The sequence below is a fragment of the Armigeres subalbatus genome, chromosome 1 (genome assembly GCF_024139115.2).
Source record: "Armigeres subalbatus isolate Guangzhou_Male chromosome 1, GZ_Asu_2, whole genome shotgun sequence".
NCBI lineage: Eukaryota > Metazoa > Arthropoda > Insecta > Diptera > Culicidae > Armigeres > Armigeres subalbatus.
The window spans coordinates 301489193-301506131 of record NC_085139.1 but is presented as its reverse complement, the minus strand read 5'-3'; the positions used below and the strand labels follow the sequence as shown (position 1 = coordinate 301506131).

At 43.7% G+C, this 16939-nt stretch overlaps 1 long non-coding RNA gene across 1 annotated transcript; it reads left to right on the top strand.

The window, feature by feature from the left end:
* Positions 1–10561: 10561 nt before the first annotated feature.
* Positions 10562–12133, top strand: LOC134216576 (uncharacterized). Its single transcript, XR_009980730.1, has 3 exons — positions 10562–10633; positions 10853–11351; positions 11461–12133. It is a non-coding gene; the product is annotated as an uncharacterized LOC134216576 (long non-coding RNA).
* The last annotated feature ends 4806 nt before the right edge of the window (positions 12134–16939 follow it).

The window sequence follows — 16939 nt, the reverse complement described above, 5'->3', positions numbered from 1 at the left end:
TACTTGAAAATGTATCATGCCGTAAATTTAACGAATGGTACAGAAACCGAAGCAAGAACGAAATGGTCTGCATCCCCCTCGGGTGTTCCTGTCCTGGTTCCTGCACAGTTGGTTGGATTCATTGAAGATTCTTGTTTGTTTTTGTGTATCTCTTTTGTATCATTTCACCATTATTTCATGCCCTGTCAAACTCAGTTGTCTTTAAACGTCTCATGAAAAGGCCTTTTGCCAAAATTGGCATATGCTTGGATGGGATTTTAAAGAGTAGAAACAGATATCAAAGAAATAGATGATGATAATGCACGCTTAGATGAATTTGATAGGATATTTGAAAATCAAAAATAGTTTGATGAGTTTTTTGTGATTTTTTCTATAAAAGCGGAAGTGTCGTGCCCCTTGGTTCCTCCAGGAATTCCTCCGGAAATTCATCCAGGAATCTCACCAGCTGTTCCTCCAGGTATTCCTCTGGAAGTTCCTCCAGAAACTCCTACGGAAGTTCCTCCAGAAATTCCTCCGGAAGCTCCTCCAGAAATCCATCCGGAAGTTCCACCATAAATGCCTCCGGTAGTTCCTCCAGGAATTCCTCCGGAAGTTCTCCCATTCCTCCGGAAGATCCTCCAGAAATTTCTCCGGAAGCTTCTTCAGAAATTCATCTGGAAGTTCCACCATAAATTCCTCTGGTAGTTCCTTCAGAAGATCTTCCAGGAATTGCTCCAGCTTTTCCTGCAAGAATTCCTCCGGTGGTTCCTCCAGAAATTCATTCCGAAAGTTCCTCTAGAAGTTCCTCCGAAAGTTCCTCCACGAATACCTCCAGAAGTCCCTCCAAAAATTCCTTCGGAAGTCCCTCCCGAAATTTCTCAGGAAGTCCCTCCAGAAATACTTCCGGAGAAATACGTGGAGGAGCTTTCGGAGCAATTCCTGGAAGAGCTTCCAAAAGAACATCCGGGAAAATTATTGGAGGAACATCCGAAGGAATTCCTGATGGAATTTCGGGAAAAATTTCCGGAGGAATTTCTGAAAGAACTTCCGAAGAAAATTCCAGAGAAATTTCTGGAAGGACTTCCGGAGGTACTTCTGAAGGATGTTCCGGAGGAATTCCTGGAGGAATTTTTGAGGAACTCCCGAAGGAATTTTTGCAAGAACTCCCGGAGGAATTCTTGGAGGGACTTCCGAAGACATTTCTGGAGGACTTCTGTAGGAACTTTGGAGAAAGTTCCGGAGGAATTCCTGGAGGAACTTCTGAAGGAATTCCAGGAGGAAAATTCTGAAGGAACTTCCGGATGGATTTCTGGGGAGCTTCGGGAATTTCTGGAGGAACTTCCGTAGAAAGTTCAGAAGGAACTTCCGGAAGAATTCCTGGAGGAACTTCCTGGAGGAACTTCGGGAGGAATTCCTGGAGGAACTTCCGAAGGAATTCTTGGAGGAACTTCCGAAGGAATTCCTGGAGAAACTTCTGGAGGAATTCCTGGAGGAACTTCCAGAGGAATTCCTGGAGGAACTTCCAGAGGAATTCCTGGAGGAACTTCCAGAGGAATTCCTGGAGGAACTTCCAGAGGAATTCCTGGAGGAACTTCCAGAGGAATTCCTGGAGGAACTTCCAGAGAAATACTTGGAAGAAATTTCGTAGGAACTCTTGGAGGAATTTCCAGATGAACTTCTGGAAAAATATTTTGAAGGAATGCCTGAAATAATGCTCTAATGCATTCTGGGAAGAATTCACAATGGAATGCATACAAGACTTCAAGGAGGAATACCTGAACGAATTATAAGAATTCTTTGAAGAATCTCCGTATGATTTTTTGAAGAACTACTTAAATAAATAATTAATGGGGGAATTGAAGAACAAATTGCAATATAATATTTCCGTTTAAAACAAATTATCCTGGGATTACTGAAAAAAGTCCTAAGGGAATTTAAATATAATGCAAATGTTGACAAATATCATAGGGAATAAAAAATTTCCGTAAAACGGCTTTCGATGCGCATTCTTTATTAAATGCACAAACAGTTTCGTTTTTACTCTGGTTTGTATTTGCCTTCGGCTTGTTTATTCCACCCATATGGTTTTGACAGTTGAAGTGCAGTTGTATTGGTGAACCTGGTGCGAAACCGTGAAACAACACAGTGCGAACCCGGCAGCTTTGGGGTTGGAACTAGTGCGAACCTAGTTCCAACCTGAGCGAATAAAAAAACACTTTGACAGCACTTAGGTTGGAACTGGTTCCAACCTAGGTTGGAACTTTTAAAAACGAATTCGACATAAGTATACAGGGGGTTGTGGGGCTGTGCTCATGAACTTCTTCTAAAATTCCGGCCTCTAGCTTATGTTAATTCGTCGATTGGCTGGCTGATCCACTGCTCCACCACAAAGTTGTCTCGATCCCTCGACGGTCATGCACCAAATTTCCTGACTCGAATCCTCCTGACTCTCCCCGGCGTCCAAGGTGGTCCACCAGTTCCGGTGAAGGAAACTTCCGCACTGATGATGCCCCGACTACCGGTGGCTATCGCAGGGGACGCTTTCACACATTGCGCCGACTTCGTCTTCGGGTGCCCCATACCCGCATACCCAAGCGCTTTCTTCTTCTTTCTTCAACAGATGGCTGTTCGAGTGCCGAGGTCGGTCCGACAATTCCGGTTGGCAGCAGTCTTCCGGTTCACTGTTCATCCACCTCGACAGATTTGGAATGAGCCGGTGGTTTCATCTTCCTTTCTCCGTACTGTCCCACTCCTGCTGTCTCAGCCCAGCAGATTACTGGTCAAGGCCTCGCTCTCTGGTTCATTAGCAGCACCCGCAAGAGACGGCTCTCCATGCTCGCAGTGGTCTCGCTTTCTCTATGCATTTACCTGCAGCATCATCAAGAATAGACGGTCTAGATTGGCCTGTACTCTGCCTCCGACGATATCGTTTTATACGCACTTGCAACTCGTTTCGGCCATCTGCCGAAACACACTTTTCAGCTTTTCCCGGTTCCGCTTGATTTGCAGTACATTGCTCCAGGCAGGATCCCCATACCGCAGTATCGATGACGAGACACTAACTAGCAGACGCCTCGTGCTGCTTCTTGGACCGCCAACGTCTGGCATGATCCTCGCTATTGCGATCATTGTCTTCATCACTCCCAGGTGCTTCAGTAATCGCTTCGAAGCAATCGCATGTCCTCCGACAACGATTTCCATCCGCTAAATCGCCTTGCAGTTGCTGACTAATACATAGCACCTTCGTTTTGTGGTGACCTATCTGTAGCTTAACTCCATTCGTCCAGCCCTGAGGAACACCCGCTGTAACACGCATCGACTTTTGCCCTTCGTTCGTGTCGTACACCAGGACTCTGCTCTCGAAGTAGCTCTTTAGGATGTGGCAAAGATATTCGGGAACCCGCATTCTGTGCAGCGCAGCGGCAATGGCTGCAAAGCTGGCACTGTTGAGCGCGTTCTTTACGTCTATCGTAGCCACTGCTCAGTATCGATCTCCTTTTCGCTTCTGTTTGGACGCTTTCTCAGCACACTCGAGCACTGTCCGGATTACATCCACTGTCGATACTCCTTTGCGGAATTCAAATTGCATGTTTGACAGTCCACGCTCACCCCCCCTAAACTTCGTCAGCCTGTTGAGGATGATCCTCTTCAGAAGTTTCCCAACTGTGTCTATCAGGCATATAGGCCTGTACGAGGTCGGATTTTCCGGCGGCTTTCCTGGTTTGGGTCTTCTACATTTCTGGAAAGTTACCCTCGTCCAGGCACTTCAGGAGTACCGTTCTGAACGTATCCGAATATGCCAAAATCGCAGCTTTCAGAGCCACGTTTGGTATTCCATCTGGTGCTTTCTGATGGGCTACACAACCGTGTGGCACCATTGCCAATTCAAATTAAACTATTTTTCTCACACACACTAACTCACAATCATTCTGCTCAAAATAAATTTTCTTTCATTCGTTAGTAGTCGCTTACCATATACGCATATACGCACGTTTTTCATTTTCACTGCTCAACCCTTTACTCTGCGTCAGGTTATGGGCCCAGCGTTGGCGAAAAAAAAGTGACGCCATTCGTAAAACGGTAAAATAAATTCGAGCACGCGGTTCGTTCGTCGCGGAATCGTAGTAACCGTGCATTTTTTTTTTCTTCGGTCGTTTGTCGTGAGTGCCATGGAAGGGAGTCGATTTTCCCTGCAGAAGCTGAGCAACAGCAACTACCCGACCTGGCGTTTCAAGGTCGAACTGCTGCTTATCCGTGAAGAGCTTTGGCGCTACGTACACCCGGGTGTAAAGCCAGAAGATGAAGATGACGAAGATTGGGAAGCAGGTGATGCGAAAGCAAGGGCTACGATAGGACTGCTGATCGAAGATAATCAGCACGGGCTGGTTCGCGCTTCTCGAACAGCCAAGGAGGCCTGGATGGCGCTGCAAAACCACCACCAGAAAACGAGTCTAACCTCGAAAGTGTTGCTGTTAAAACGCATCTGCGATAAGCGTTTCACTGATGGCGACGATATGACGGAGCACCTGTTTGAGATGGAGGAGCTGTTTTCTCGTTTGTCCAATGCCGGGCAAGAACTGGAAGAAAACCTCACCGTCGCGATGATTCTGAGGAGTCTTCCCAGTTCCTACGACACCCTTACAACAGCCCTCAAAAGTCGTTCGGATGACGAGCTAACATTGGAGCTTGTTAAGAGAAAGTTACTTGACGCGCGTCCAAGCGACATGGTACCGGCTCCAATTCAGCGTTAAGACTTGGTCATGTTGTCAAGAAGAAGAAGCCTATCATTTGCCATTACTGCAAAAAGGCTGGGCACAAGCAAAACGAGTGCCGCAGATTTGCTCGTGACTCGGGAGGTTCCAAACCACAGGTAAAAACCGTCAGCATACCTGAAACCATTTCATTCGCACTAGCTGTAGAAGGAGTATCCGAAAACGATCGTGGAACCAAGCCGTGGGTCGTAGATTCCGGTGCCACTCGACACACCGTGGCAGATCGAAAGTTTTTCCGGGAAATACGCGAAAGTGAGGTTAAGTTCGTCAACTTGGCGGACGGAAAGCAAGCGAAAGTGTGCGGTGAAGGATCCTGTGTCTTAGAATGCGTCGACGAAGACGGAAAGCGGCGTGAAATGCACATAAGTTACGCGCTACATGTTGCAAGCCTTGCAATGAATCTTTAGTTAGTTCCGAAGCAAAGTACAGTTATTTTCGACGCGGAAGGCTGCCGGATTATTTGCGAAAATGCCACTATCGCTGTGGCAGGCTTGAGGGATGGAATGTATCACATCAAAATACCCACGGACGACGTGAAGGTGGCGGGCGGTCACCACAATAAAGACTGTCATCACGTTTGGCATCGAAGAATCGGACAAGATCGGACAGATCCAAAAGCGATTGATCGTCTGCTGAAGGGCAATTTAGTGGACGGCCTGACAATCCACGGATGTAACGTCGCCGAAAAATGCGAGTGCTGCTTGAAAGGTAAGACCCCACGTACCCCTTTTCCATGCGAGTCAGTGTCCAAATCGAAGGCACCAATGGATCTGGTGCATACAGACGTTTGCGGTCCGGTGGAAGTGTCGTCGGTCAGTAGTTATAGGTATTTCATGACCATGATCGACGACCATAGCCGATACTGTGTTCTCTACCTGCTAAAAGAGAAGTCGGAAGTGATCACTAAGATTCAGGAGTATGTCGCGCACGTCAAAACGCTGTTCGGACGAAAACCAAAGGCTATCCGCTCTGATCAGGGCGGCGAGTACAGCGGAAAACAGTTACGAGTCTTCTACAAGCAAGAGGGGATATCTGCTCAGTACACCGCGGGTTACAGCCCCCAACAAAACGGTATAGCGGAGAGAAAAAATCGCTCCCTCGTCGAAATGGTAAGGTGCATGCTTTTCGATGCACAGCTGGAGCAACGTTATTGGGCAGAAGCCCTAAGTACAGCAGTTTACCTCCAGAACGTTCTTCCAACCAAATCTCTAGACGTCACACCATACGAACTGTGGACAGGCGTGAAGCCGAAGGTAGACCACCTGAAGATATTCGGCTGCTACGCTTGGGTTCACATACCGAAGGTGAAAAGGAAGAAGCTGGACGCCACGGCACAGAAGCTAATATTTGTGGGTTATTCGTCGGAGCACAAAGCCTATCGTTTCCTAGATAAGGGCACTCGAAAGGTCTACGTGAGCCGCGATGCCAAGTTTGTCGAGAACGATGCCGAAAGAAATCGACCGAACGTATCTGCGGACGTCGGAGAGGATCAAGGAATTGTATTCGATGTTGGTTCCCAGTCAAATAGTACCCCAAGAGAATCCCGATTCGAAGCGGAAAATGAAGAGTATGACTCAGCAGTTGAGGAGCAGATCCCTTCAGAGGGCGAATTTGAAGGCTTCAGCGACGCAGAACCACCCCTCCTCGGAGAAGACGATAACATCGAGTCGAATGAACCAAGAAGATCAACACGCTCCACAAGGGGCATCGCACCTCAACGCTTCCGAGACGTCACCAGCGTGGTGGAACCTGCTATCAACGAACCGCAAAGCTATTCCGAAGCAGTCAATTGTGCCGACGCAGCGGTGTGGCAGGTTGCAATGCAGGAGGAGATTGAAGCTCTTCTGGAGACCGGTACATGGGAGCTTGTTCCCCTACCCCCAGGGCGCAAGCCGGTGGGGTGCAAATGGACGTTCAAGCGGAAGGAAGCCGAGAATGGGCGAGTAGTGCGGCACAAGGCGAGGCTAGTCGCGCAGGGCTTCTCCCAGAAATTCGGCCAAGATTACGACGAGGTATTTGCGCCCGTCGTTCGCCAGACAACTCTTCGGACCATCCTCGTACTAGCCAGTAAACAGCGAATGTTGGTTAAACACCTGGACATCAAAAGCGCTTATCTGTATGCGGATCTCCAAGAAGACATCTACATGAAACAGCCTCCCGGTTTCGATCGCAACGACGGCATGGTGTGCCACCTTAAACGCAGCATTTACGGGCTCAAACAATCCGCCAGAGCATGGAATAAAAAGATCGACGGAGTGTTCAAATCCATGGGCTTCAAGCAAGCGGAAAGTGATTCATGTCTGTATATTCGGAACCACAACGGGAAGCAAAGTTACATACTCATATACGTTGACGATATAGTCGTCGTGTGCAACTCAGACGAAGAATTCGATGAGATACGTCAACAACTGCAGAAACTGTTCAAACTATCCTGCCTCGGTGAGTTAAAGCAGTTCCTCGGAATACGTGTTGAAAAAAGCGGTGATCACTATGTACACCCTCGACCAGACAAGTTACATCGAAAGACTGATTCGGCGTTTTGGACACGAAGAAGCAAAACCATCGAAAGTACCAATCGACTCCGCGTTCCTTAAGCAAAAGGAGGAGGACCAATTGCCTACAAACACATCTTACCGCAGTTTGGTGGGCAGTTTGCTCTACGTAGCGGTTAATACTCGGCCGGACATCAGTGTCGCTGTGTCACTTCTGGGAAGAAGAGTCACTAGTCCGTCCAACCGAGATTGGACCGAAGCAAAGAGAGTCCTTCGGTATCTGAAGGCTACCAAAAACCATCGTCTGCATTTGGGCTCTGGATCCGGCAAAATTGAATGCTTCGTAGACGCGGACTGGGCCGGCGACGAAGGTGATAGGAAATCCAATTCGGGTTTCCTGCTAAAGTTCGGTGGAGGTCTTGTCGACTGGGCAACACGGAAGCAATCATGTGTCGCCCTGTCCTCGACAGAGGCGGAGTTCGTGGCGTTGGCGGACGGTTGTCAACAGCTTATGTGGTACCGGAAGTTGCTCAACGATTTACATCAAAACCAGCAGGCACCTATTGTCGTTTGGGAAGACAACCAGTCGTGCATTATAATCGTGGAATCGGAGCGCCTAGAAAGGCGTTCTAAACACATCGACACCAAATACGCCTACAATAAGGACCTACACAAACAACGAGCAATCGATCTCCGCTATATACCAACTGAGCTCATGGAAGCGGATCTCATGACGAAGCCGTTAGACCGAGTGAAGCTGGAAAGGCACCGTACTGCTATCGGTGTGAAGGAGCCAACAGAGACGATGAATTGACAACGTTGAGGAGGAGTGATGGGCTACACAACCGTGTGGCACCATTGCCAATTCAAATTAAACTATTTTTCTCACACACACTAACTCACAATCATTCTGCTCAAAATAAATTTTCTTTCATTCGTTAGTAGTCGCTTACCATATAAGTGTGGTAGCAAGGCGAAAAGCTACCACCATCCGGTAAAATAGGAAAACCCACTATACGGGTGCTCAGAGCGTAAGCAAGAATTAAGAGAGCTGAGTGAAACATGAGCTCAAGATAATTGTATATATTTGAAATAAACAGTTCTACTTTGACTTGTAACCAAACCAGTTGTGTCTGCCCTTTTACTCTTCATTAAAGAAGCCTACTCAACCGAACAAGCCCAGAAGGATAATTTAGTGGTTATAACAGTGGCGACGAGTGCAAGGGGCACGACACTTCCGCTTTTATAGAAAAAATCACAAAAAAACTCATCAAACTATTTTTGATTTTCAAATATCCTATCAAATTCATCTAAGCGTGCATTATCATCATCTATTTCTTTGATATCTGTTTCTACTCTTTAAAATCCCATCCAAGCATATGCCAATTTTGGCAAAAGGCCTTTTCATGAGACGTTTAAAGACAACTGAGTTTGACAGGGCATGAAATAATGGTGAAAAATGATACAAAAGAGATACACAAAAACAAACAAGAATCTTCAATGAATATTTGTTCCAAACATTACTTTCAGTGTCAGATAAGAATATCATGAGTTGGCTTGTCTTTCATGAGATTAGAAATGCTTGATACGGATATTTCGGTATTTCCGTGTCATATTGTTAAATTTACGGCATGATACATGATTCAAAAGGGAGATTTCTTCAAATGCAAGCAAACATATATATCATCCTTGGTTTTGTTTTGTTATTATGCATTCAAAACCTTGTTTTAAATGCACAGCTCTGCGAATAAACGAGTGTTCATCAAGCATCATCGTCACCGATCAATGGTCGGAAACGGCACAGGGGCCGGATCATCTAGGAATATCATAGATTGATCAGGAGCGAGAAGATCGGTGACCATTGATGCATATAGAGCTCGATAACTTGTTTGGCAAAAATCTGTAAAACAATTTGAATGCATCGTGCGGATGATGGTGAACCAAGGATACTATATATGTTTGCATTGTCATTTGTCTTTACCATCTCCTTTTGACCATCATTCTGACAGCATCTTGACAGAAACCACAAGAACGAAATATCTGAAATATCCGTATCCAAGCATTTCTAATCCTGAAAGACAAGCCAACTCATGCTATTCTTATCTAAGACACTGAAAGTAATGTTCGGAACAAATTATTTCATCTAAAACCGATGAAAACTCAGTTGTCTTTAAACGTCTCATGAAAAGGCCTTGCCAAATTGGCATATGCTTGGATGGGATTTTAAAGAGTAGAAACAGATATCAAAGAAATCAAGGGGGACGACACAAGCCAATTCACAAAAAAGTACCCGTACTTTTCATCGGTTTTTAGATAATATTTGTTCCAAACATTACTTTCAGTGTCTTAGATAAGAATATCATGAGTTGGCTTGTCTTTCATGAGATTAGAAATGCTTGGATACGGATATTTCGGGATATTTCCGTGTGGCATATTGTCAAGATGCTGTCAGAATGATGGTCAAAAGGGAGATGGTAAAGACAAATGACAAGCAAACATATATAGTATCCTTGGTTTTGTTTTGTTATTATTCTATACAATAACCTTTACAGATTTTTGCCAAACAAGTTATCGAGGTTATATGCATCATCGTCACCGATCTTCTCGCTCCTGATCAATATTATGATATTCCTAGATGATCCGGCCCCTGTGCCGTTTCCGACCATTGATCGGGGAGAGCTTGATGAACACTGTTTATTCGCAGAGCTGTGCATTTAAAACAATTTGAATGCATCGTGCGGATGATGGTGAATGATGGATGATGATCTATGGGGCATTGTGAAGAAATGTACTTGAAAATGTATCATGCCGTAAATTTAACGAATGGTACAGAAACCGAAGCAAGAACGAAATGGTCTGCATCCCCCTCGGGTGTTCCTGTCCTGGTTCCTGCACAGTTGGTTGGATTCATTGAAGATTCTTGTTTGTTTTTGTGTATCTCTTTTGTATCATTTCACCATTATTTCATGCCCTGTCAAACTCAGTTGTCTTTAAACGTCTCATGAAAAGGCCTTTTGCCAAAATTGGCATATGCTTGGATGGGATTTTAAAGAGTAGAAACAGATATCAAAGAAATAGATGATGATAATGCACGCTTAGATGAATTTGATAGGATATTTGAAAATCAAAAATAGTTTGATGAGTTTTTTGTGATTTTTTCTATAAAAGCGGAAGTGTCGTGCCCCTTGAAAGAAATAGATGATAATAATGCACGCTTAGATGAATTTGATAGGATATTTGAAAATCAAAAATAGTTTGATGAGTTTTTTGTGATTTTTTCTATAAAAGCGGAAGTGTCGTGCCCCTTGGATTTTACGGAGTAAGTTGGTTTCATAAAAGTGCAGAGTTATGTACAAATTAACTGCTTTTTGAAGTGTAACGCGTGCATATGTAATTATCGTCTAAAGTGAGGCGGCATTTTGTCGTTTTAGCGTGGCGTTATCAAATCGCTTTTGTTGATGAAGTGCTAAACGATTTTATTTTAAAAGAGTTTTTTTTAGATTCGTAGAACAAAAGAATCAGAGAACTTTTGTTGTTCCCCTATTTTGATTTAGAATTTCTTTTCTTCCATTTTTTTATTCTAATTCCATTTTCTTTTCATCCACAAAGATAATAAACGACGAAACGACGTATACCGAACGAGCACCAATTTACATCGGAGTCGACTGTGGTAATCGGAGGCGTTTATAACCAATACCGTCTTGTCGTTTGGTAACGCAGTGAAAGCGGTATAAACGTTTTGCGGTGCAGGAGGTGAACACGGCCGTAAAGTGCATAATCGTCTATCAACATCGAGGTGCATCGTGCGAGTCAGTGCATTGACCTTTTTGATTGTGACGACATTGACGGCGAACTGGTGCAGTATTTTGCAGTGATTGAATATCGCCGTTATATTTACGTTGCCGTTGGATTTCCTGGTGCTGCTGTTGTTGCTGGTGCCTGCTCTGCTAATTGCATTTTATTGCTTGTGTGTTTGGAAGCTGTGCTGTTGGATTTTGCTGCTGTTGTTGTTGTTGCTGAGCGGTGGCCGTCGTATTTTGGCCGCTTTTAAGACCTTTTCGTGGTGAGTTTTTGATTGCTCACGGTCTCAGCAGTTTGAAATAAACAGGTACGTGATTTATTTTTTCCTTTTTTTTATGCATTGGATTTTAGTGCTATAGCCTTAGTTTTGAATTTTGCTTTTTTGTGTTTTTTTTATTGTTATTTTTTGGCAAAAGGATGTCTCTGACAACGACCACCGAACCTTACATGCCGGGAACGATCCCTTTCTCCCAATATTTAGAACAATTGGAATTTCTATTTGAACACAATAATTATACTGCAGATAAATATAAAATTTCCTTTCTTGCCGTATGCGGCGTAGAGGTTTATAGTCAGATCAAGCTTCTTTTTCCGGGTCAGAACGTCAAGGACCTCACTTATAAACAAATAACTGACGAACTTAAAAAGAGATATGACAAAAAAGACTCTGACGTCATACATACATACAAATTCTGGACTCGTAGACAAGGCCAGTACGAGAAATCTGAAGATTTCGTACTTGCTGTGAAGCAATTGGCTGAACTGTGCAATTTTGGGAACTTCAAAGAAAGAGCAATTCGGGATGCATTAGTCATAGGGACTTACGATCGGAGCTTGCAAAAAAAATTATTTGATGAGGATGATTTAACGGCTTCCAAAGCCGAGAGGTTAATTGTAAACCAGGAACTGTCATCCGATCGGACCCGTTTTGTAAATCGCGACGACGAAAGTAGAGTTAGCGTGGTTGCCAGATTAGGTAGAAGAGAAGAACGTGGCCCTCATAAACAATTCTACCGGAGCAGGAGTAGGAGTTTTGACCGAAACCGAAATCAATCATTTTATTCAGGCAGAGGCGAAGGTAGAGGAAACGGAAGCAGTAATAGGGACAGAGTTTTACGTGCTCCTTTTGTCACAAGACTGGACATACCAAGAAATTTTGTTTTAGATTAAAGAGAAAAGTCCAAATAAATCTAGACACACTGTAAAATTTATTGATTCTCCCAGACCTTTGCCTACTAGTTCTTCGGGACTTTTAAGCGTTTAAAAGACGAGATCAATAATTCGGATACCGATGAGGAGGCCATACCTTGCATGATGATATCGGCAAAACCAAAATGAATGAGCCTTGTTATGTTGAAGCAGTGGTTGAACGAAGAAGGGTCACAATGGAGATTGACTGTGGATCAGCCGAGAGCGTAATATCAGAGTCACTATTTCTAAGGAATTTTAAGAATTGCCGAATTGAGAACAGTAACAAAAAACTCTATGTAATCGATGGTAATAGACTGAACATTTTGGGTAAGGTGAAAGTATCGGTGCAGCTGAATGGAATCGTAGGCGAAATGTATTTGATTGTGCTGCAAGGGACTAAAGAATTCGTACCACTCATGGGTCGTAGCTGGCTGGATCTCTTTTACATGGGATGGAGGAACACCTTCTCTGGTTTGACAAAACCCTGTCAACGGATCAATTCTATGGCGATGGAAACAGTACGGGAGGAAGCGATTGTTGATATTAAATGTAAGTTTTCAACAATTTTTGACAAGCAATTGATAAATCCGATCGTTGGTTTTGAGGGTGATTTGATCCTTAAGGACAATACACCTGTGTTTAAGAAGGCGTATGAGGTGCCACTGAGGTTAAGAGATAGAGTCATTGAACATCTAGATTCTTTGGAAAAAGATGGTGTTATTACGCCAATTGAAGCTAGCGAATGGGCTTCGCCTGTGATAGTGGTGATAAAAAAGGACCAGGGAATTCGGCTTGTTATAGACTGCAAAGTTGCAATTAATAAGTTGATAATTCCTAACAAGTATCCCTTACCACTTCCGCAGGATTTGTTTGCTGCTTTGTCTGGATCCAAGATTTTTTGTTCTCTAGACCTTGCCGGAGCCTACTCACAACTTTTACTGTCGAAACGTTCAAAAAAGTTTATGGTGATTAACACCATTAAAGGTCTTTATGTTTATAATAGGCTCCCACAGGGTGCGTCATCAAGTGCGGCAATATTCCAAAAAGTCATGGATCAGGTATTGAAAGGGTTAGATTTTGTATTCTGCTACTTGGATGACGTTCTAATTGCCGGGAAGGATTTTGACGACTGCCAAAAAAAGCTTTACATGGTCCTAGAGAGATTAGCTAGGGTAAATATCAAAGTGAACCTAAAAAAATGCAAGTTTTTTGTTAACAGGCTGCCTTACCTGGGTCATGTTTTAACTGACAGTGGTCTTCTTCCATGCCCAGATAAAGTGGAAACTATTCGCGAGGCGCGAGCTCCACAGAATGTTACGGAATTAAAAGCATTTTTGGGTTTGATAACGTACTATTCGAAATTTATTCCAAATTTGTCCTCCCGGATTAGAGTCCTTTATGGTCTTTTGAAAAAGAACGTTAAATTTGATTGGAATCCAGCTTGCGAACTTGTTTTTAATCAGTGTAAGCAATTCTTGTTAAATCCAAGTGTTTTGGAATATTTTGACCCGGACAAACCATTGATTGTAGTTTCTGATGCATGTAGCTACGGTCTTGGTGGGGTGATTGCCCATGTAGTGAATGAAGAAGAAAGGCCAATCTCTTTTGTTTCGTTTTCCCTCAATGACGCCCAAAAGAAATACCCAATTTTGCACCTGGAGGCATTAGCGGTTGTAAGTACGGTAAAAAAATTTCACAAATTTCTTTATGGAAAAAAATTTACAATCTACACCGACCATAAGCCACTCATAAGTATTTTTGGAAAAGAAGGGCGGAATACTATTTCAGTTACCAGATTGCAACGTTACGTGATTGATTTGTCCATCTATGATTATGACATAGTGTACAGACCTTCAACACGGATGGGTAACGCGGATTTCTGCTCGCGGTTTCCGGTTCCACAAGAAGTTCCTAAGGAATTAGATACCAATTTCATTAAGAGTTTGAATTTCACTGGTGAATTTCCCATTGATTATAAAAAGATTGCAATTGAAACAAAAACGGACGATTTTCTTGTGAGAATTGGTGATTACTTGCGTAACGGTTGGCCGACTAGACTGGAGAAAAGATTTTTGGATGTATATTCACATCATCAAGACCTTGAGGAAGTCAACGGATGCATACTCTTTCAGGATAGGGTGATCATTCCAAAGTCCATGAGGGAGCATGTCCTAAAGCTGCTCCATCGTAACCATTCAGGTACGTGTAAAATAAAACAGTTGGCACGGAGAACCGTTTATTGGTTTGGAATGAATGGAGATATCGAGGAATATGTAAGGTCCTGTAGAGTATGCAATGAAACGACCGCAATCTCAACGCGTCCTCCTTATTCACCTTGGAAAGCTACAACGAAACCTTTTAGTAGGATCCACGCCGATTTTTTCTTTTTTGAAAAAAAGGTTTTCTTGGTAGTTGTGGATAGCTACACTAAATGGGTGGAAGTGGAACACATGAGATATGGAACCGATCACAAGAAAGTTATCAAGGTATTTCTAGGAATATTTTCAAGATACGGACTACCCGACGTATTGGTTACAGATGGTGGTCCACCATTTAATTCGACATACTTTGTGACTTTCTTCGAGAAGCAAGGGATTATCGTCAAGAAAAGCCCTGCATATCATCCAGAAAGCAACGGTCAGGCGGAAAGGATTGTGCGCCTGGTTAAAGATGTCCTAAAAAAGTTTTTGCTGGACCCTGAAATAAGGAAAATGGACACGGACGAACAGCTTGCTTACTTCCTCATGAACTACAGGAATATTTGTTTAGGAACAGACAGTGCCTTTCCATCGGAGCGTCTACTATCATATAAGCCGAAAACGACGCTGGATTTAATAAATCCAAAACATAGTTTTAAGTATAATTTGACAGAATCTAAAACAGATCAACAGATTACCTGCCCCAAAAACCCAGTAAACAATGGCAATTCGTTAACAGATTTGGTTAAAGGGGATTTGGTATTTTACAAAAATCCGAATAAAACAGACATCAGACAATGGCTATCAGCTACATATCTAATGAATATTTCCCCTACCGTTTTACAGATCTCGCTGGGCGGTCGAATAATTTCGGCACACAAACGTCAGCTTAAAATCCCTGGGAACTCTCGCCAAAGATCATCAAAGCGTTTTGTTTTTATTGGAGAGAATCCAGGTCCTTCAGCACAGCAAATTACTACTACCAGCGGCAATAGCAATGGCAGTAACATCACCGATGGCCCTAGTTGTGGCAACAAAAGAAAAAGGGAAGAGGAGGATGGTTCCGATTCGGATTCGGACTTTTATGGTTTCCCGGCCGACTCCTTTTTGTACGATAAGGAACAGGTTCCTTCAATGGACTTTTCTCCTGATAATGTACAGTCGGAACGAATCGAGAGTAAGAGGAGTACGAAAGAGCATACACTTAATGGCAACCATGAGCCCGTTTCGGAAAGGAACATTCGAACCATACCAGATACAGTTGTGCATAGAAATAGTAGAAGAAATTTGAAGAAGCGGAGAAAACCCGACTATCTGTATTATTAGTTTGTGTTATTCCTTTGAATTATCGAATTTAAAGTTATTATTGGATAATATTTCGAATTTGCAAGCATGTAAACTAGTTTACTATCTGAAATATCAGCTCTGATTTTATTGTAATTTTAATTATATAGTTTGATTTATTTTTATATAATATTCAAGTATTATCTCAAGGGGAAAAGTACTGTGGTAGCAAGGCGAAAAGCTACCACCATCCGGTAAAATAGGAAAACCCACTATACGGGTGCTCAGAGCGTAAGCAAGAATTAAGAGAGCTGAGTGAAACATGAGCTCAAGATAATTGTATATATTTGAAATAAACAGTTCTAGTTTGACTTGTAACCAAACCAGTTGTGTCTGCCCTTTTACTCTTCATTAAAGAAGCCTACTCAACCGAACAAGCCCAGAAGGATAATTTAGTGGTTATAACAATACGTACGTTTTTCATTTTCATTGTTCAACCCTTTACTCTGCGTCACTTTCTTCATTTTCAGGCGCTTCGCATCTTGCCAGTTCGTCATTGGACACTTGCCGACCATCGGAAAGTGCTTCTTCTTCTTCGCCGTACGGTTTCGGTGGCCACGTAGTTGGATCGTGTTACGGGAAGAGACTCTCCACGATTTCCTTCACAAAACTGAGCACATTTCAGCTGGCGTCGACGGGCCTTTGATCTTCGCCATCACAACGCGGTACGCGTCACCCCAGGGATTGGCGTCTGCTTCTCGGCATAGCTCTTTGTAGCAATCTGACTTGCCAATCTTGATTGCCCGTTTCAATGCGGTTCTAGCTTCCTGGAATGCCGCCTTGCGCTCCTCTCTCTCTGGTTTCGTCATCGCTTTCTGTGCCCGCCTCCTGGACCTGGATCTAAGACAAGCAGCGCGTAGCGCACTGAGCCTCTGGTTCCTAGGCCCTAGTTTTCGCGGTATCACAATTCGTTACCATCCTTCTTATCAGTTCAGCCACATCAACTTTAGTGCATCCTAGAGCTCCGCTTCCGACGTGATCTCGTCTAGATCCCTGCACATTATTACCATCTCTGGAGTTAGGGATTTAACTTCCGCCTCTGCGCCCAGCGATTTTGCAATGCGCTCTTGCATAATCGAGCTATCAACCGTAAGGTCCTTCTTTAGCTCGGAGAGCAGCTCTCCGGTGTGTGTGCGCCTGGTCCTTACTACGTTCTCGCCCA